Below are 20879 nucleotides of genomic sequence, written 5' to 3' on the forward strand. Positions count from 1 at the left end.
TCTCATGGGACAGAAGTGGGTTCCTCAGGTGGGCAGCGTAGGAGGCAGCGAGAGGGCACAGGGACTGTGGCCCAGGAAATAGAGAAGAGGGGATGAGGGAGGCAGCCTATGTCCTCTCTGCCCTCACCCCACCAAGTAAAGACTAGTAACTTAGGAACCCACAGGCAAGTGGAATATTTGTTTTATTTGGAAGCCTCCAAATTCTGTTTAAAAATAATTCTGGGTTTCTTTCAAAAAGCAGGTTGGAAAAAAACATCTGGAATGGAATAAACCCACAGACCACTTACACAGACCAAAAGAGAAAGGAAAATAAAACCCCACTCCAATTTATGCTATTCTCAACCGTGCCAGGAAAGACATGAAGAAGGGAAGGGAAGAGGAAAACGCAAACTTCTAAATGGTTTAAGAGAGGGTGGGGGAAACCAGAGTGTGGGTGGGTCTGACGGCACTTTGCTCTCACATTGTGGAAAGAAAGAAATTTCATTTCAGTAATTTTGAGTCTTTCTCCTAAAAGTAATTTCTATGTGTAGTTCAAAATTACACACTTGAGTCAACTCTGAGGAACTTCATTCAAGACTGGTATCCACATTCCCTTCCTCCCCAGAGACCTGGCTAAACAGTCTGTCCTGCCCCACTGACCATGGCTGTCCTCTCAGAGTAAGCGTGTTTCTGCCAGACATTCTTCTCAGCAGCCATGCTGGTACCTCTCTGCCTGGTCTACACACTGAAATCTGCAAGAACTCTACCCAAGGGGCCGATGAAGGACTTCCCAAAGCATGGCCTGCAATTCCCACGCAGATCAGAAATCTTGAGAAATGTCTGCCTGGGACAGATCTGTACTGAAGGCCAATGACCCAGTGGTGTATTTGATTCCTTTCTTTGGTGGGGGGAGGGGGTGTGTGTGTGTCAAATAATCCTTTGTTGAAACATTTTCTTTTCTTTTCTTTATTTTTGAGACAGAGTCTCACTTTGTTGTCCTCCGTAGAGTGCCATGGCGTCATAGCTTACAGCAACCTCAAATTCTTGGGCTCAAGCAATTCTCTTGCCTCAGCCTCCCCAGTAGCTGGTACTATAGGAGCCTGCCACAATGCCTGGCAATTTTTAGAGCCAAGGTCTCACTCTGGCTCAGTCTGGTCTCAAACCTGTGAGTTCAGGCAATCCACCGGCCTCAGCATCCCAAAGTGCTAGGATTACAGGTGTGAGCCACTGCGCCCAGTCCTTTGTACTTTTTAACTAGCTGGACATTCCACAGCTCCACTGTTGATGTCATCTATGATGTCATGAAAGTGGTGGCCATCAACATTGCAGCCCAACTACTGGGCCAGGGGACCTCAAACTTTTTAAACAGGGAGCCAGTTCACTGTCCTTCAGACCATTGGAGGGCCAGACTGCGGGCCCCAGGATGAGTCAGCTGCTAAGCAAGACAGGCAGCGGTGGCAAAAACAACCAGTGGGCCTCATGTAGCCCGTGGGCCATAGTTTGAGGATGCCTGTACTGGGCTATCCCAGGATCTATTTAATGGTTCCAGAGAGTTCTTTGGCTAAAGATCAGTGCAGCATCTTTAGCCGAAATGTTGACAGTCTCATCAAAAGTGATATTTCCATTGTGTTTAATGTTTTTCTGTTTCTTTCTCTTGGTGGTTCCTTGATGGCTTTGATAATGAGGGCAGAGGTAGATGGTACCACTTCATTTTGGGCCTGTCTGTTCTGGATAGTCAGTTTCACCATAATCCTCAGAACCTTCCAGTCACTGGTTGCCTTGACAATGTCATCACCAACCTTTTGTGGAGACAAACCCAAGGGACTGATTGTGGGGGCCAGGGCAAAGGTGGTACTGACATTGCCACTGGTCCACCTCAGGTATACAACTTTGATCTCATTGGGGTCGAACTTAGGTGGTATGGTGGAGGCAGCTGATGTTGGATGAACCCAGATTCAGACAACTGAAGAAAGTTGCACCCTGGCCTCCTCTGAGCCAAAAGCCAAAAGCTTATTTGATTCCTTTAGAGAGGAAGACAGCAGGGTGCTAGCATTACTGAGCATCCAGTATGGGCCTTCTAGAAGGTAGGTCTCTGATTCTTACTCAATTCTGTGGATTCACTTTTACTGTCCACATTTCACAAATGAGAAAGTTAAGTCCCAAAGAGTCTGGGCTCCAGAATCAAGCAAATCTAGGTGCTCTCCTTACTAGTAGTACTTTGGGAAAGTTACTTAACTCTCCATGTTGCAGACTCCTTCTCTTTTTTTTTTTTTTTTTGTTTTTGTTTTGAAGTAGAGCCTCACTTTGTCACCCCGGGTAGAATAACATGGTGTCACAGTTCACAGCAACCTCACAGTCCTGCGAGAAAAGATAATCTTGCCTCAGCCTCCTGAGTGGCTGAGACGTCCGCCACAACACCTGGCAAGTTTTTCTATTTTCAGTTGCGACAGCATCTTGCTCTTTCTCAGGCTGGTCTTGAACTCCTGAGCTTAGGCAATCCATCTGCCTCAGCCTCCAGAGTGGTAGGATTACAGGCCTGAGCCACCTGTGCCTAGCCAGACTCCTCCTCTTTAAAGCAGAGAAAACAATGAAACTTCCCTGGTTGGGTAATAGAGAGGATCCACAGTGTACCTGGTAAAGTGCTTAGCAGAGAAATAAGCAACCAATATTAGGCATGATTATTATCTTTGCTATAATGATTTACAAGTTTAACTGGCTTCCTCAAATTAAGTGATTCAGTACTAACTAAAGTGCTGAAGCGCGGATGGGCATCATTGCCTCAGTCCCAGCCCACATTCTCCTTGTTACCCAGCGCTGTCCTCCTACAGTGAGGATGAGAGACAGAGAGACACACAGACACTTGTCCTCTTCCCCCAAGGGGCAGCAAAGTAGCTAAGGGTACGGATTAGGTGGATGTTACCTTCAGGCCAGAGTGTTTATTTTGTGGCTTCTTAGTCAGAAAGCGGGACCAACTCCCTGACAACTGCCGTATCACAGGCCCAGGCTGAGGCCCAGGAGAATTCTGCTGACTGGACAGTAGGCAGGGCCAGAAGCTGGGAACAGACTGGCAAGGGCTGGAGACACTGTGTTGCCACAGGCCCCATGTCAGGGAAGGACACAGCCTGGGCCATGGTATCTTGGGCTCAATAGGCTAATAGTTCAGAACCATCGCAGGGACATGGTGAGCTAGGCAGGCCATGATCATGGGAGAGGTCCCCAAATCAGCAGGCTGTGGCTGAGCCAGAAGCCAACTACCATGGATCTGGAAGCCAAAGAGTGACCAGGAGCTGTGGAGGATGGGCTCTGGGTCTCCAGGGTCCCCTGGGGAAGGGACTGGCTGTCAATAATTTACCCATAGCCATGGCCCTTCCAGGTCTCTTCCTGTGAGTGTGTATGAGTTGGGGTGAGGGTGTGTGTAAAGAACCCACATGAAACAGGAGTCAGGTACTATCACTAACTTGCTAGGCACTTTGCACACCCCATCTCAGTTCTCACAACAGGCCCATGCAGGATTCTTTTTTTTTTTTTTTTTGAGACAGAGTCTCACTTTGTCTCCCTCCCTAGAGTGCTGTAGTATCACAGCTCACAGCAATGTCCAACTCTTGGGCTTAAGCGATTCTCTTGCCTCAGTCTCCCAAGTAGGAGACTGAGACTACAGGGTAGTCTGGTGGGACTACAGGTACCCACCACAATGCCCAGCTGCTTTTTTGTTGCAGGTGTCTTTGTTGTTTAGGTGGCCCAGGGCAGGTTCAAACCCACCACCCTCAGTGTATGTGACCCGCGCCGTAACCGCTGTGCTAGGGGTGCTGAGCCTATGTAGTATTCTTATGCCTAGATTATCAGTGGGGAGACTGAGGCTCTCACAAGTTAAATAATTTGCTCAAGGTCAGTGTTAGATTGATAATAATCTAAATTAAAGTCTGTTTAGGATGTCTGTAAAGGAAGAGGACCTAAAAACTTATTTTTGAAAGAATTTGAAATTTGATTTTTCTAAGAATGCTTTAAAAGAAACGTTGGAAAAGTCAAAATTTTGTTGGACTTCCTTACAATTAAATTTATGTCCTGGACAGAATGGGAAGAAAAGAGTGGGAAAGAGGCTTTCTCCTTACTTTCCTCTCTTTTGAGGGGTGAGAGGTGGGGTGGTGCAAAGGAGGGAAGAACCTTTTCTAAAGCCCTCAGCAAATTTCCTCCAGCATCCTATTGGCTAGAACTGGGTCGCACACACCCCTAGACCAGATGCCAGCAAAGAGAAACAGTGTTGTGTTCATTGTCTTAGAACAATCACAATTTATACTGTGGAGCCAGGCAAATAGCCACATCAACCAAATTGGATTCTATTAGCAAGAAGAAAGGGACAATGGTGCTGAGTAGGCTATAGATGGAGCTATCACAACCTTCAGGACACTCTGAAATCTGAGGAACTAGGAAAGCATGGACTATTCATTTACCAAATGGTTGCTTTGGGTTAGGGGTTTATTGCACTTAATCTTAGCCGAAAGCCTGAGAAACTAGGTTTAGGTTTTATTAACTATGATTTTTTATTTTTTATTTTTGAGACAGTCTCAAGCTCTTGCCCTGGATAGAGTGCTATGACATCATAGTTCACAGCAACCTCCAACTCTTGGGCTCAAGCAATCTTCTTGCTTCAGTTTTTCTATTTTAACTACAATTTTTAAAAGAGAGAATGTTAATTAACCCTTATGGAAACTTGAATCTCATTACTTAGTGTTATGAGGACTATGCATGTTAGAACAACCAAAGCTTCTCCTCAACCCTGTCCCTTCTATTTCTCTCACTTTCCCTAATCAGCTAAGTTTCTGTGACCTATCTTCACTCAAAAACTCTATTTCCACTCAACTCCTTGACATCTGGCTCCTATCCCAATTTCTCCCTTGAGACTGTCTCCCAAAGGTCATGGGTAAATATTAAATTAGTGTAAGAGTACACTTTAAATAGTGTAAGAGTACACTTTCTAGGATTACCTGGCTAAGATTCAAATGCCTCTCTGCCACTCGCTATCTGTGTGATTTTGGACAAGCTATTTAAACCCCTGTGCTGTTTCTCCATCCATAAAATGAGAATAATAGTATCTATCCCCAATCCCTTGCACACTTTCCATCCATAGTTTACTCAGCGCCGTACCGCGGGGCACAGTCAACTCCTCCTCAGTCGTGTGAGGCTCTCTTCCCTGGGTTCTACTCTGTCCTTGCCTTCTTCTGAGCTCTCTGGTTCCTCGGTCTCCTAGCTGGCCTACTACAGCAACCTATTCCCCAATGTTAGGGTCCATTCCCTGAGGTTCATCCCTTTATTTTCTTTCTTCACTTTCCAGACCCTGTCCTTGTGAGCTGTACACCTTCTCAAATCTCTAACTCCAGTGCAGCCTGGAGACCTGAGTAATAAACATGTGTGTTTAATCCACTTGTAGATGGTTCTACCCAAAATCTCTTAGGTTCCTCAAATTCAGTTTCATCTAAACTGTACTCTTTTAAACCTATACCCTTTTATCTTACACTCTCTGATCTTGGTGACTGCTTACCACCTATCCAATCATTTGAGTCAGCCAGAAATCTGGGTTCCAACATGTAATAAATAGATGAGTCGTTATCATTTCTGTTTACTTGGTTTCTCAAGTATCTCTGTTTCTCTTTTATATCCACAATTTCCGCTCAGGCTCAAACACTTATCATACCTTTCTGGGTTATTATAAGGTTCTGAAACTGGTCTCCCATCTTTACATTCACCCCGCCCCCAGCCTATACTCCACCATCATTGTGGTAGTCTTTATAAAATACACAGATAATCACTTCTCCGCTCCTTAAAAGCCTTCTATGGTTCTTCTCTGCTGTCAACACGAAGTTCATGGCATACAAACACAAAGGGGCCAACTTTTCAGCCTTATTGGCTTCCGCTCTCTCCACGCTAGCTGGAGAGAGCATGACATGACATCACACTGTTTTACCTTTAATAACTTCAGTTGTTGCATTTCTATAGCACTGATTTTTACAGCTCCATTTTGGAAGGCCAGTATGTAAAGATGTGGAGGAACAGGCTAAGCTTCAGCTCCAAACACTGCATGTCTGACTTGAACTGATGAAACCTCTGAATTCAAGTTTCCTTATATGCTAAATGTATATACTAATACTTGCTCAGAGGGGAGTATGAGCCAGAAGTCCAGTAATATATATAACAGGCATTGCATATGGGACATGTCCAGTTGATGGTAACAGCTACTACTTATGGATCACATCTTACTTTGTGCCAGGATGGTTCTGGGTGCTGTATGTTTGTCGGTTCCTTTGATCTTCATAACAATCCTTTGAGATAGATACTATTATTCTCATTTTATGGATGGAGAAATAGCATAGGGGTTTAAATAGCTTGTTCAAAATCACACAGATAGCGAGTGGCAGAGAGGGATTTGAATCTTAGCCAGGTAATCCTAGAAAGTGTACTCTTACACTAGGGGACCCTGCCTTGCCATTGCTGATGATCATTTAAGTCAATGCATTTATTTTGGCTATATGCACCAGAAAATATACTTAGAATTTCTAATAAATCTGTTACAAATTATTTGTAGGAAACATAAAGTCTAAGGACTAATTACTAGAATGCTAGTATAAAGTCAAAGGGATGTCCTCTGTAACGAAAATATAAAAGAAACAAAAACCTCTTGCTACTTTGAAGGTGCTTTTTCTTCACTGAATTGATCCAGCAACTAAGTGCTTTGATATCATTGATACCAAAATAATTCAGACCAAAATTGAATCTATCCCTCTGTAAATTAAGTTTAGAAATTGCTTCAAAGAGACTGACATTTTTACTCTTTCCAAAATTGTCATCTCACATTGCTTTTATTTTGTAGGACCTTCAAAACAGAGATGCCTGTGGCTGCACATTTGGGTAAACTTGATTTTAGCTGGAATGAAGTGCTTCACACTCACAACATTTAGCTAGCTCTTCATGGGTTGGATTTTAGCTAATCTGTCAACAATGAGAGGTGTTGAGGGACAACTTTAAAGATGTATCACAAGAACTAGAGTGTGTGCTTTACATCAGTGTAAACAGGCCTCCCACTACTTGGTCTCAACTCCACAAATGCTTGGAAACTCTTTCCCTTGTAAAGCAAGGGAGAATAGATACACAGGCTGTTAGATCACCCCTTCTTTGATCTACAAACTCCTTTAGAGCAAGCACTATGTTACATTCATCTCCACAAATCCAGATTCTGGCATGGTGCCTGGCACAGAGAGGACACTTAACTAAGCCAAACACTCAACCAGAATTGGTCCAGAATATGGGTTTTAGGGTGGCAGAGAATCTGCAAGGGACAAAAAACAGCATCCTCCCACAGGAACCTGAGTGGTAGAGATGAAATAACATGGGAGTTGATAGTATTTGAGAAAGGCAAGTTATTGAAAACACATATAACTTTGCCTAATGACTAAGTTTGAGGACTATGCTAATTTGAATGTATTAATATATTCTGCTTTGCTTGTAACAACAACAAGAAAGACACATCTTATAGTTATCATATTTGATAGTGACACATGCTCCCTCTTCCCTGTAAACCAAATGAAGATATAATTCCAATTCTCTCCTCCTTTGGTTGATGTTTTTCCTACACTTTTCCCCATTAAGACCATATCTGTGATTCTGTAAAATCTTTCCATCCCTTCCTTATTACCTAAGCATATAAAACATTTATATATGGAAGTATTAGGGTAGGTATGATGATTCCAAATGTTGCAAGCTCAAGAAAAACTCATAAAAATTCTCAACTTACTAGCACAACATACTTAAGTCAGGAATATCTTGGAGGAGTAGAGAAAGATGGCCAAATAGAAACCTTCAGCAATCATCCCTCTGTATGACCACCAAATTCAACAACTATTCACACAGGTAAGCACCTTCAGAAAAAACAGAAATCAGATGAGCAATCATACCACCTGTTTTTAATATTATATTAAGGAAAGAAGCACTGAAGAAGGCAGAAAAGACAATCTTGCTTTTCCTATGTATGCCACCCCCCCTCATCCCCCACCAGTGCTGAGTAGAGAGAGAATTTGTGTGCCAGAGAAGAGAGAGTGAAGTGATCGTGCCGCTTTACACAGAAACTCAGGGCTGCCCTGGCATAGGGGAATATAGCACAGGGCAGAATTCTGCCTGTGTCCACAAAGGGAGCCTTTAGATTAGCCCAGCCACAGAGGAATCCTTTGCCCTGAAATCTGAGTTCCAGCTAGACCCACAACCACCTGACAAAAAACAGTCTCAGGCTTGGACTAAGTTTGTTTGTAAGGCAGTGGGGCCACAAGGCTGCAGTCCTTAAGCAGTTCCTATAGTTGTGTTAGTTTGAAGACAATGGGCTTGGGGTGCACATGATCCAAAGCAGCTGGGCCAGTTACAGCTGCTGGGCCTCTGTTACCCACCACCATGACCATAACTACAGGTAGAGTGGCTCAGGGGGTCTTCTTCCACTCAGGGAAGGGAGAGGGAAAAGTTCAGAGGACTTTGTTTTGCAACATAAGTACCAGCTCACCTGCAGTAAAATAAAGTACCAAGGGAAGCCTGAAGATCCTGAATCCAGGTCTTAGTTCTTAGGAGGCATTTCTAGACCCACTAGAGGGCCAGAAGGAAACATACTACCTTGAAGGGAAGGATCCAGTCCTGGCAGGATTCACCAACTGCTGACTAAAGAGCCCATTAAATCAGAGGTAGCCAGGCAACAGTCACCATTGCTTTGGGTGAGACTGGGCTGTCTTCAGGTATGACTTGTTGCTTGATAAACAAATTCAGTAAATTTGCAGGACACAAAGTCAACATACAAAAATCAGTACCATTTCTATCTTGCCAGAAATGGACTGAGACTGGCAGGTGGGGGTGTGTTCCCCTGACTCCAACTGGTCTGGCAAGCAGAGGTTACCTGGGTGTGGACTGAGACCGGTGGGCGGGGGCGTGGCCCCTGGCTCCAACTGGGCACGTGAGCAGAGAAGCGGACAGTAGTGTGGACTGAGTCTGAGTGTGGATCCCTGGCTCCAATTGTGCTGTTGGAGACCCTTGAATCCCTCTCTGTTAAGCAGAGTTTGCATTGCCTGAGACAACTGAATTGGAGCCCATGTCTGGGGCTGTCTACTCAGGGACATTCTGAGGTTGATCTTCAAAATTCTGTAGTGGAAAAGAGCTGAAGGGTGGGGGCTGGACGATGCTGCTGTTTGTATCTCTTCACAGTTGAGATTTAAATCTAAAACTGTGGTTTCTTAAGATAGGGTAGAGTTTGGCTGATATCAAAACAGAGCTACCTTGTGCTATCTCACCAAGTAGGTCCTCAGAGTCTCTGGACAAAACTCTGAAAGGGCCTTTGTAAGACTGTAGGAGATAAGCCACAATTACAGAGCCTAGCACTTTGGTAAGGGGCTATCTCTACTACCTGGGAACCCCAATTGAATTTCACCCTACCAGTTCTAATAACCAAATGGTGACCCAACAGAAGAACTCTGGCAACATGAATAACCAGAGTAGATCAACACCCCCCCCCCAAGAAATGACAAAGGAGATATAATTGAAGATGCCATGCACGGACAAATGGCAGCAATGTCAGAAACCGAATTCAGAATATGGATCGCAAATAAGATAAATAGAATGGAATAAAAGATAGAAAGTGAATTCCAAAGAGTGGTTCTAAAGTTGTCTCAGTAAATTAATGAATTCAAAGCCCAAGACATCAAAGATATGGACATAATGAGAAAAGAGATAGCAGAGCTCAAGGAAAAAAAAAGTTAGTTGAGGAACTTCAAAATACACTAGAATCCCTCAGTAATAGAGTTGACCAGGCAGAAGAAAGGATCTCTGAAACTGAAGACAAAGCTTTTGAACATTCCCAAACACTCAAAGAGGCAGACAAATGGAGAGCAAAAACTGATCATTCCCTGAGAGAGTTGTGGGAATGACAAAAGATCAAGCATTCATCTTATAGAAATTCCCAAAGGAGAAGAGGATGGTGGGTGGTGCCTGTGGCTCAGTTTGTAGGGCGCCAGCCCCATATACTGAGGGTGGCAGGTTCAAACACAGCCCTGGCCAAACTGCAACAAAAAAATAGCCTGGTACCTGTAGTCCCAGCTATTTGGAAGGCTGAAGTAAGAGAATCACCCAAGCCCAGGAGTTGGAGGTTACTGTGAGCTGTGACACATAGCACTCTACTGAGGGCAAAAAAGTGAGACTCTGTCTCTAAATTAAAAAAAAAAAAATACATATATATGGTCCTAAAGGTACAGATGCTCTACTCCAAGAGATTTTAGAGGAGAATTTACCAAGCATTGCAAGAGATACAGATAGCAGACAGTTTCAGAACCCCAGCAAGACTCAATCCAAATAAAGCATCTCCTAGACACATTGTGATTAACTTTGCCAAAGTTAAGATGAAGGAAAAAATTCTGCAAGCAGCCAGACGTAAGAAAGGCATCACCTACAAAGGGAGAAAATCAAAATGACTGCAGATCTCTCAGCTGAAATGTTTCAAGCCAGAAGAAGATGGTCACCAACCTTTAATCTCCTAAAACAAAACAACTTCCAACCCAGGTTCCTATATCCAGCTAAACTGAGTGTCATTTGTGATGGAGAAATCAAATAATTTAATGACATACACATGTTGAAGAAATCTGCCATAACTAAACCAGCTCTCCAGGATATTCTCAGACCCATCTTCCACAATGACCTGTGCAATGCTCTACTTCCAAAGTAAACTCATCCAGAAATTTTTGAACAAAACCCAACTTCCACAGTGTTGAAAGGATTAAAAATGTCCACTGGACATCCAAAAATTATGACACTCAAAACACAACCAGGCTTATCAATTCTGTCAATTAATGTGAATGGTTTAAACTGTCCTCTAAAGAGGAACAGGCTGGCTGACTGGATATGTAAACTCAGACTGGATATCTGCTGTATACAAGACTCTCACCTTACCTTAAAGGATAAAAACAGACTCAGGGTGAAGGCATGGAGTTGTATAATACAGGCAAATGGAAACCAGAAAAAAGCAGGGACGGCAATTTTAGTAGCAGATATAATTGGTTTTAAACCAACAAAGATAAAGAAAGATAAGGAAGGTCACTAGATATTTGTCAAGGGAAACACCCAACATGAAGAGATTTCAATAATCAACATTTATGCACCCTACCAGAATGCTCCTCAATTCATAAAGCAGACCCTAATGGATATGAACAACTTGATATCCTCCTGCACTATAATAGTTGGAGGTTTTAATACCCCTTTGACAGTTTTGGATAGATCCTCCAAGAAGAAATGAAACAAAGAAATATTAGACTTAAACATGACCCTAGAACCAATGAACTTAACAGAACTCTACAGAACATTTCACCCTAATAAAACTGAATATACATTCTTCTCAACAGCTCACGGGTCATCTTCTAAAATAGATCATATCCTAGGACACAAGTCTAACCTAGGACACAAGCAAATTTAAAAGTATAGAAAATAGATCATATCCTAGGACACAAGCAAATTTAAAAGTATAGAAATTATTCCTTGCATCTTCTCAGACCACCATGGAATAAAAGTCGAACTGAACAGCAACAGGAATCCTCATACTCAAACAAAGTCATGGAAACTAAATAATCTTAGGCTGACTGATAGCTGGGTCAAAGACGAGATTAAGAAGGAAATCACCAAATTTTTGGAACAAAATGACAATGAAGACACAAATTATCAAAACCTGTGAGATACTGCAAAGGCAGTCCTAAAAGGGACTGCCTTGGAATCCTTCATCAAGAAAACGGAAAGAAAGGAAGCCAACAACTTAATGGATCCACTCAAGCAATTGGAAAAGGAAGAACATTGCAACCCCAAACCCAGCAGAAGAAAAGAAATAACCAAAATTAGGGCAGAATTAAATGAAATTGAAAACAAAAGAATCATTCAGAAGATTAATGAAACAAAAAGTTGGTCTTTTGAAAAGATTAACAAAATTGATAAACCTTTGGCCAACCTAACCAGAAATAGAAAAGTAAAATCTCTAATATTGTCTATCAGAAATGATAAAGGAGAAATAACAACAGACACTTCAGAAATACAAAAAATCCTCAATGATTACTACAAAAATCTCTATTCCCAGAAATATGAAAATCTTAACAAAATGGACCAATACCTGGAAGCATGCCACCTTCCTAGACTCAACCAGAAAGAATTAGAAATCTTGAATAGACCTATATCAACCACTGAAATAGCATCAACAATACGAAATCTCCCTAAAAAGAAAAGTCCAGGACCAGGTGGCTTCACATATGAATTCTATCAAACCTTTCAAGAGGAACTAGTACCTATATTATACAACATTTTCCAAAGCATAAAAAGAGAAGGAATACTTCCCAACACATTCTATGAAGCAAATATCACCCTGATACCCAAACCAGGAAAGGATCCAACAAAGAAAGAAGATTATAGACCAATATCATTAATGAATATTGATGCAAAAATATTCAATAAGACCTTAGCAAACAGGATTCAACAACACATCAAAAAAATTATACACCATGATCAAGTTGGGTTTTATTCCAGGGTTACAGGGTTGGGTCAACATCCACAAATCTATAAATATAATACATCATATCAATAAAGGAAAAAACAAAGACCATATGATTCTCTCAATTGATGCAGAAAAAGCCTTTGATAATATCCAGCATCCTTTCGTGATCAGAATTCTTAAGAAAATAGGCATAGAAGGGACATTTCTTAAACTGATAGAGGCATCTACAGCAAACCCACAGCCAATATCATATTGAATGGTGTAAAATTGAAAACATTTCCACTCAGATCAGGAACGAAGCAAGGATGCCCGCTGTCTCCACTGCTATTTAACATAGTCTTGGAAGTCTCAGCTATCGCAATCAGGCAAGAGAAGACAATCAAGTGTATCCAAATAGGGTCAGAGAAGATCAAACTCTCACTCTGCTGATGATATGATCCTATACCTGGAAAACCCCAGGCACCTGCCACAAGGCCTAGCTAATTTTTCTATTTTTAGGAGAAATGGAGTCTCACTCTTGTTCAGGCTGAATGCATCCTTGATAAGAAGAGAATTGACATAACTCACACCAAACTGACCACAGCAATCGACTCTTGGCAGATAGGAGGAGGCAGGCTTTGGAGTAGTCACCAATGGAAATATTTGTGCTATATTTTTAATGTATTAATAAAGTAAAAATGTAATATATTAAAAATGGGTCACACACACGAAAGGTTTTTGTCAATTATGACATATAGTGGAAATACTATTTTTGTGTGTGTGTGTGTTTTTTGAGACAGAGTCTCACTATGTTGCCCAGTAGAGTGCTGTAGCATCACAGCTCACAGCAACCTCCAGCTCTAGGGCTTAAGTGATTCTCTTGTCTCAGCCTCCCAAGTAGCTGGGACTATAGGCCCATGCCACAATGTCCAGCTATTTTTTTGTTGTTGTTGTTGTACTTGCCATTGTTGTTTGGCAGTCCTGGGCTGGGTTCAAACTCGCCTGCCCTGGTATATGTGGCTGGCGCCCTAGCCTCTGAGCTACAGGTGCTAAGCCCGGAAATACTATTCTTTAGAGTGAGCTAGAGATGCCCTGGAGTCCAAGAGAGGCCTGGATTGCAGGTACTCTGTCTTTCCCTACTGTGGAAGATTCTGCTACAGACCTCCCAGTTTCCAGTCTTTCCTTTCCCCCCAGTGTTAGAAGTGGAGAAGCCCCATGTTTTATCTGGGAACGTGGCATCCCTGAAAGAAAGACGACAATTCTCAGGCTCCCTTGCATCCAGGTGTGGCCAGACAATCCAGCTGTGGCCAAGGGAAGCAGTAATATACACCAGCTTCGAGAAATCTTCCTTCAAGCCACAGGCACCTGCCTTTGCCTCCTTTTCTTTGTCTCTTCTTCCATTGGCTCCCTGGAATATGGATGTGTGAGGAGACCAAGTCACCAATTTAGACCATGAAGATGAGGGCCACATCCTCCGGATGGCAGAATAGAGGGCTGCAAAGAGCCTGGGTCCCTGAGGACATCAAATAGCAGGGTTACCATGCCAGCCCAAGACTGCCTGCCTCCCTCAATATTTCATAGAGAGAGAAATGAACCTCACCTTGTATAAGCCACTGTATTTTAGGTTTTCTGCCAAATGCAGGAAGGACTATCTCAGTCTGTCTTGGATTCTTCTGTTCATTTTTGCTTCTTCTCTGCCTAAGCAGTAGGTCCCTTAGGATTCCTCCTGCTAGGCTGAGAAGGGGGCTGAGGCTGACCCATATATCTCAGCTGTTTCCCTTTGTGAACTTGTAAGTGCCTTATATACTATATTCTTATTAATGGTCTATTGTTAATGATTGTGGTAAGCTACCCAAGTGGAGTTTTTATTAAGCTTTGGAATTTTATAGTTATAAGAAAACTTCAGAATAAAATATTAGGCTCTGTGGTCTATGATGGATTTTCAGAAAGCTGACTGGTCCCTCTTAAGCTGTCGGAGCATGTTTTTCTGTTATTAATCAGCTATTGTGCTGAGTACCACACTTACTCTCAGCTGCCTGGTAACTGGGACAGGAGAACTGATTCATTAGCATGACAAGGAATCTGCAGCTAGCCTAGGCCTCCCAGTACTCAACCCACCAACAGGGAGGAAGATGTGATAGGGACCAGAGCTGGGGTGGGCATGGAGGGCATCTGAGAATAAGGAGGCCTAGCGGTGGAAGCTTTAGACACATTTGTGAAAGCTGAGCTAGCCAGGTGCATGAGGACTGAGGCTGGGGACCCTGAAGGAGGGCAGCAGCAGGAGAGAAGTATAAAGTCACAGGGCTTGGAAGCAACGATTTGCCAACAGTTAATAAGTATGCAATAAGCATCATGAAGAAAGGAAGAGAGGAGGGAGATAGGAAAAGAAGGAAAGAAGAAAAAAAAGAGCTTTCTAAGACCAAGTGCTAGGCAGCCAAAAAGGAGTTGAGAACTAGAGGTTGCTTGAGTTGATAAGATAAGAATATGCATGCAGGTGCATTGGGATTATGCTTCAGGTAAATGAAAACTACACACACAGACAGATACTAACATGTACATATACAGACACATAAACACATACAGATATACACATGTGCATATACATGGTAGCCAGCCTCCAAGATGGTCCTCCCTGTTTGCCTCCTGGTATTTATATTCTTGTGTAGTTCCCTCCTACATTGAATAGGGCTGATCTGTGTAATGAATAGAATATTGGAAGAATGAGTTTTAAGGCTAGGTCATAAAAAAACCAAGAAGGATTCTACCTTGCCCTCTCGGGGATCACTTCCTTTGCAGGAAGCTAGTCTTCATGTTGTGAGGACACTCAAACAGCACTATGGAGAGTTCCACATGGCAAGAAACTGAGACAGTCTGCCAACAGCCCACACCAACCAGGCAGCCATGTGGTAAGCCACCTTGGAAATGAAACCTCCAGCCCCATCCCAGCCTCCAGCTCCAGATGACAGAAGCCCTGATCAACGCATTGACTGCAACCTGGCAAGAAACTGTGAGCCATAAACAAGTAAGAGCTAAGCCACTCTTATTTTCCTGACCCACAGAAACTATAAGTATGACATAATAGTTTATGGTTTCATGTCAAGATAATTTGCCAAGTAGCAACAGATAACTAATACATGGTATGTATACACATGTTTTTCCACATACAAAATTTATAATAAATACACACGTATAGTTTTCCATAATTATTAAAGTGATAAGTATTTTGGAGGAATATTAGTAAAAAATAGAGAAGCATATTAAAATAATCACAATTCTGCTCCTTTAGAAGTGATAACATTATGTTTTGGCCATTGTTTTAAGTACAATATACAAAGTTTTCAAAAAAGTTTGTGGAAAATGTGAATTATGAAAAACTATATGGATTTCAAAGTTTCTGGACCAAAATGAACTCATACTAACTTCTTGCAACATGTCTAAACAGGAGCTAGTCTGAGAAACTAACAAGGACAAGACATTAGTTAGAAAAGAGCCCCAGCAGAGCAACATAAATTCTGCTAAAATAGAAGCAAGAATAAGGCTCGGTGCCTGTGGCTCAAGTGGCTAAGGTGCCAGCCACATACACCTAAGGTGGTGGGTTCAAATCCAGCCTGGGCCCGCCAAAACAACAATGACGTCTGCAACCAAAAAAAAATAAAATAGCTGGGCATTGTGGCGGGTGCCTGTGGTCCCAGTTACTTGGGAGGCTGAGGCAGGAGACTCACTTGAGCCCAGGAGTTGGAGGTTGCTGTGAGCTGTGATGCCACAGTACTCTACCCAGGGGGATAGATTGAGGCTCTGTCTCAAAAAAAAAAAAAAAAAATAAGAGCAAGAATAAGCATCAAATTTATGGTGAAGTTTAGGTGGAAGGATGATGAAATCACTGTTGCTTTATGAAAAGATTATGAGGACAATCACTTCAAAGAAATCAGCAGTTTACAAGTACATAGAACCTCTTGTGAGTTGACCACCCAAAAGACTTAAACAACTGTTCACTATGTGGAGGTGGTCAAGAAGGATTAGGCCTACTGTACTGATATGTAGATATATTTGCTTTCTTGTACAGCTTTTATTAGAGAATATTCCATGAAGTCATACATAACCAAAACACAATAAAATCATACATCCAGAATCATACAAAATCAATACATTTACTGTTTTCTCATGGTTTAATCATTCTTTCTGAAAAAAGAGTCAATCTTGGTACATTTCTTATTCTTATCACAAATGTAAATGCAGAAAACTTACACTCAACTCTGTCTACACCATTTAGCATATGTAGGCATTTTTCCACAGCAAATGACTTCAACTGCATTATCAGATGCCTGACATCCTCTTCTTTTGAAGTCTCTGAAATTTCTGTGTCATCTGTCCCTGCTTCTTCCCCTTCATCAGCTGCTTCACGTACTTTTATTCTGGTCTGTACATTGGTCAATATCACTTGGAAAACAGCTTTTGGGTCAGGTTCATTACAAGTTAACACCTCATAATTCATTGCAACAAAACCTTCAAAATCTACTCCTTTGAGTTGGGGGATGGACAGTCTGATGGGACCAAAACATCATGCTCTTGGATTGTGACAAATCCAACTTTCTTGAAACACTTCTGTATTATTTCTGGCTGAACTTTATTCCAAGCAGAATTGATCCAAAGGACAGCATCCAGAGTGTTAACCAAAGTAGTAGATGAAGTTGCTTCCACGGTTGGACCACAAGTTTGTGTTTTAGGAATTACCCACAGTAGGAGTTGAGCCTAATAGCACGTTTTAAATATTTTGATGATGACTTGGTCAAGAGGTTGGATTTTTTTTCTTGAGACAGAGTCTCACTCTGTCACCCTGGTTAGAGTGCTGTGGCATCATAGCTAACAGCAACCTCAAACTCTTGGACTTGAGCAATCCTCTTGCTTCAGCCTCCTTAGTAGCTGGGAATACAGGCATGTGCCATACTCCCAGCTAGTTTTTGTTCATTTGTTCGAACAAGGTTAATGTGGCTTCATTGACAGAAGTTTTCCTCCTTTTCCACTGTAGGTCTCCCGTTTCCTTGCCATATCTCTCCAAGTACTCATGCTTACATTTTTGGATATTGTTTACTGTGGTCTTGCTAACGACTAACTACTATGCTGTTTTTCTCTGGCTGCTGCTTTCCAGAAAATGTAGATCAACCTTTTCATTCAGTGTCAGCTCTTTGAATTCTTTCCTTTGAACCATAATGTCTCAATCGACTATAAAATTTTTCAGTAACTGTAGGATGTACCTACAATTCAGCCCAGCCATTCATGTTGAAAAAATTGTCTGCTACACATCATAAAAAACATGTGGTAATGGCCAGGCACCGTGGCTCATGCCTATAATCCTAGCACTCTGGGAGGCCAAGGTGTGTGGATTGCTTGAGCTGAGGAGTTCAAAATTAGCCTGAGCAACAGCAAGACGCCTATCTCTACTAAAAATAGAAAAACTAGCAGAGCATGGTGGCATGCACCTGTCATCCTAGCTACTTGGGAGGCTGAGGCAAGAGGATTGCTCAAGCCCAAGAGTTTGAGGTTGCTGTGAGGTAAGATGCCATGCCCCTCTACCCAGGTGACAGAGTGAGACAGTCTCAAAAAAAAATAAAAAGAAGAAGAAAAGAAAAGAAGCAATAATAAACATGAAAAAAAAGAACCTATATTCAAGAAAAAATAATAAAGCTAAGGGACAAAACCTACACCTTCTACCCCTTGGTGTAGAGTTGACTGAACTGGTCAAGTTATAGAGGGTAATTTACTATTGTGCTTCACAGTCCAATGGTCAAGGTACAATGTACAAAGGTGGATGTCTGGTCTATTAAAATTAGTTCAACTTAAGGAGGTGGTCAATGTAGAAAGGTGGAAAACTATGGGGGTTCTACTATAGTTTAATGAAGGGATGAGACAAAGTTGAAGATAAAACCCAAGATGGTAAATCATCAACATCAATTTTCAAGGAAAGAATTAATTTTGTTCATGCCTAATTGAAAAGGACCAATAAATCAGAAATAATAACCAACATAGTAGACATCTCAGTTGGTTCAGCTTATGTAATTTGGACTGAAAAATTATAGTTGGGCAAATTTTCCATTCAATAGGCACCAAAACCATTGCACAGACAAAAGCAGAGCTTTTAATGGAAATTTTAAACATTAGGATCAAGATCCTGAAGCATTTCTTCAAAGAATTGCAACAGGAAATGAAAAATGGCTTTACCAGGACAATCCTGAAGAGAAAGAACAATCAAAGCAAAGGCTACTAAGAGGTGGAAGTGGTCGGGTTAAAGCACAAGCAGACTGCTCGAGAGCAAAAGCATTGGAACAGTTTTGGAGGATGCTCAATGCATTTTACTTGTTGACTTTCTGAAGGGCCAAAGAATAATAACATCTACTTATTATGAGAGTATTTTGATAAAGTTAGCCAAATCTTTAGCAAAAATCACTTAGAAAAAACGTCACCAGAGTCCTTCTCTACTACAACAATGCATCTGCTCATTCCTCTCATCAAACAAGGACAATTTTGGAGAGTTTTTTTTTTTTTTTCTTTTTTGAAACAGAGTCTCAAGCTGTCGCCCTCAGTAGAGTGCTATGGCGTCACAGCTCACAGCAACCTCAAACTCTTGAGCTCAAGTTATTCTCTTGCCTCAACCTCCCAAGTAGCTGGGACTATAGGCACCTGCCACAACTCACAGCTATTTTTTTTGTTGTTGCAGTTGTCATTGTTGTTTTAGCTGATGCAGGCTGGGTTTGAACCCATGAGCCTTGGTGTATGTGGCTGGCACCCTACACACTGAGCTACGGGAGCTGCCAATTTTGAAGAGTTTTGATGGGAAATCACGAGGCATCCTTACAGTCCCTGATTTGGCTCTTTCAGACTCCTTTTTAATGTTATTTTAAAAAAATCTTTAAAGGCCACCAATCTTTCTTTGGTTAATGTAAAAAAGACTGCAATGACATGGTTAAATTCCAAGAGCCTCATTTCTTTTTTTTTTTTTATCAGAAGATAAGCCCCAACTTTATTAATATAATAGCAACAGACAGGGTTTCAAATTCTTGGAAGGAAAGTAACATGAAAGCAGTACAAGCCTAAATGTCCACATTTACCGTTCTGGTAGCTCCTACCACACACTGAAGGCCCCCCAAGTACAGTTGCTATCAGAGATGCTGCAAGAACCTGTTTTCCCCTGTGTGTGCTTTACAGCAAAGTCCTCAAAGAGTAGATTGAAATATTATTCCTTTCTAGAAGGTCTTGGCGTAGAGAGAACATATCCATGTGGAGAACAGAGCCTTGTTTCCCAAGTTCAAGAAAAAACAATCTATTTTTCCCTTACATAGTCTGCCAGGGTGGTCTGTGGAGAATCCTTTCCCATTCCTAACAAGTCTGGATGAGGGGAAAAGAAGGGGTGTCAAGGTGCCGGGACACTAGCAGGCAATTCTGGTGATGCCCTGGGCTCTGCTCCCTCTCTGCTGGTGGTAGTGGGCGCCCTTCTTGGCAGCTGCAGCAGCTTGATGTGAGGAAGAAGGGGGCACGCACCAATCACCTTTTCTTGAAGCCATATTTTTTGCATTCATAGAAGAGGTCTGTCTTAGAGCTCCCCAAGTTGACAATTTGGAGGCAGTCATCTCTATCCTTCTCCTGGATGGTGCATTCCTTACAATAATAAGCATTGGAGACTCCGGGGCCCCCACAGAGCACACAGCGCCCCTAGTAAGAGCCATAGTTACACTCATCACATATGCGCACCAAGGTGCAGGGACCCGCGTAGGAGTCACAGATTACACACTTGCCATCACATTTTTCACATAGTCTTCCAATGGCAACACCAGCCTGCTTGTGCCAAAAGATCAAATCTGGATGATGTTTAGCCATAGCTCCAAGCCCGCCAGACCACCCAAGACCCTCATTTCTTTAGGGATGGACTAAATTGCTGGTATTACCACTTACAAAAGTGTTTGACCTTGATGGAGCTTGTGTTGAGTAATAAAGTTTATATTTTTAATTTTTATTTTTTTGGAGATAAGGTCTCACTTTGTTGCCTGGGCTAGAGTGAAGTGGCATCAAACTTCAGGGTTCCAGAGATCCTCCTGCCTTCCTAAGTAACTGGTACTATAGACATGCACTGCCATGGTTGGCTAATTTTCCTATTTTTTTTTGTAGAGCCCAGGCTGGTCTTGAACACCAGGACTCAAGCAATCCTTCCATCTTGGCCTCCCAAAGTGCTAGGATTACAGGCATTAGCCACCATTCCTGGGTTATTTTTATCTTTTAATTCTATTTTTCTATGAACTTTGTGAAGTCCCTTCATATAAGGTAACTAACTTAACACTAAACAAGAAACCTTATGAGGTAAGTATTATTATAATCCTTTTTTTTTTTTTTGAGA

At 42.0% G+C, this 20879-nt stretch overlaps 1 pseudogene; it reads right to left on the reverse strand.

The window, feature by feature from the left end:
- Positions 1 to 20032: 20032 nt before the first annotated feature.
- LOC100946944 lies at positions 20033 to 20365 on the reverse strand (annotated as a pseudogene).
- Positions 20366 to 20879: the final 514 nt, after the last annotated feature.

Source organism: Otolemur garnettii, unplaced genomic scaffold, assembly GCF_000181295.1.
Source record: "Otolemur garnettii isolate 467f Iridium unplaced genomic scaffold, OtoGar3 scaffold00059, whole genome shotgun sequence".
Lineage (NCBI taxonomy): Eukaryota > Metazoa > Chordata > Mammalia > Primates > Galagidae > Otolemur > Otolemur garnettii.